At 44.6% G+C, this 1558-nt stretch overlaps 1 pseudogene; it reads left to right on the top strand.

Annotated features, from left to right (window-relative positions):
- Nucleotides 1–308: 308 nt before the first annotated feature.
- Nucleotides 309–1130, top strand: LOC127673731 (oogenesin-2-like; annotated as a pseudogene).
- The last annotated feature ends 428 nt before the right edge of the window (nucleotides 1131–1558 follow it).

Here is a 1558-nt window from a genome sequence, read left to right as displayed (position 1 = left end):
GCTTTTTGATGGACTCGCCTGGCTGCCTGCTTGCTTGTTCTGAGGATGCTGTCTTCGTCCTAAGGAACCTTTGCCTGACTTGGAACTTGGAACCATTCTCCTGTCTCTGCCTTTCCAGTGCTAAAATCCTAGTTGTGCCGCCATGACTTGGTTTCCTATAAGTTATGAGCCTTTAAGGAATGTGTCTATTTTCTCTCTCTCCTTTGCCTTGTGGGACTCAGCAACTCATAGATCCATGGACTTCCATTCACAGCTGCTGCTGACCACTTTTGGGAGTCGGACTACAGACTGACCCCTCTACCTGAATCCCTAAAGATGGCTTTCCGGCTCTTCCCACACTCCAAGATCTGGCAATCCAGGAGTTGGCAAGTAATAAAGACTTGGCTCTCTCTGATCTGGAGGACCTGCCCAAAGTGTTCTTCCCCCCACTGTTCAAGGAGGCCTTCATTAAGAGACGAAGGAAGATTGTGAAGCACATGGTAGCAACTTGTCCCTACCCCTACCTCCTTCTTGGCCCCCGATGGACTACTTCCATGTTGATACTTTCCAGGCTGTGTTGGATGGAGTCGATTGGCTGAATGACCAGGAGGTTTGGCCTAGGAGGTGTAGACTCAAAGAGCTCTATTTGCTCGATGTCAACAATGACTTCCTGGAAATCTGGACTGCGATCTGGGACCGTCTCGAGTCCCACAGCCACAATCAGAGGAAGAAGATCACACAACATTGCTGTCTCAATCACTATGTATTCATGCTAATGATAGCTTCTTGATTGACATTCTCCAATATCATTACCATAAGAGATTCCTGGGGTGGGTCGTGATGAGATGGCATATAGTGGGCTTCTGTTTTTATGGTATCAAAAAAAAAAGGTTGAGACAATACAAGGTGTTGGATCCCTTGGGATATCGAGGGATCTGTGGTTACATTCAAGTGGTTTTAAGCCACCTGGCATGGGTGCTCTGAAAGAATTATCTGTGCTCTTCACTCTTTAGGCATCTCTCTAGCCTCACGATAATCATGTTGTGACATGGGTTGGCTTGGAACTCACCGTGTAGAATCCCCTCACCAACCCCTGCCTCTGGAATATTGAAAGTAAACTCATGCACAGCCCATTCTTGACCTTTCTTTCTTTCTTTCCTTCTTTCTTTCTTTCTTTTTTAAATTAAAACTTGGTTAAAAAAAAAAAAAGAAATGTGTCTATTCTTCTGGAACGATGTCACCAATTAACTTCACCTTAAAAGTAGTGCATTAAAGTAACCTATACTGGAATAGGGGGTAAGGAGGGGCTGTATTTTAAAGTGTAAGATTCACAGAAGGAGAATCCTCTAGTAGAACATACTAGAATGTGCTAGAATGAGGATCCACGACAGCCCAGATATAACCTTAGGGGTCTCGAAGATCATCAAAGAGCGAAGTTATCTGACAGAGCAGAGGGAGCTACAGATGAACATGGAGGGTACAGGCTTGTCCAGGAAAATGAAACAATCGCAGAAAGTGTTGCTGCCTATAAAGTCACAATGCCTGTTTTAATCACATTGTTCACATTAGGAAGAAGAGC

This window comes from Apodemus sylvaticus, chromosome 23 (genome assembly GCF_947179515.1).
Source record: "Apodemus sylvaticus chromosome 23, mApoSyl1.1, whole genome shotgun sequence".
NCBI lineage: Eukaryota > Metazoa > Chordata > Mammalia > Rodentia > Muridae > Apodemus > Apodemus sylvaticus.
The sequence above is the reverse complement of the archived record's forward strand: the minus strand, read 5'-3'. Positions and strand labels throughout refer to the sequence as shown.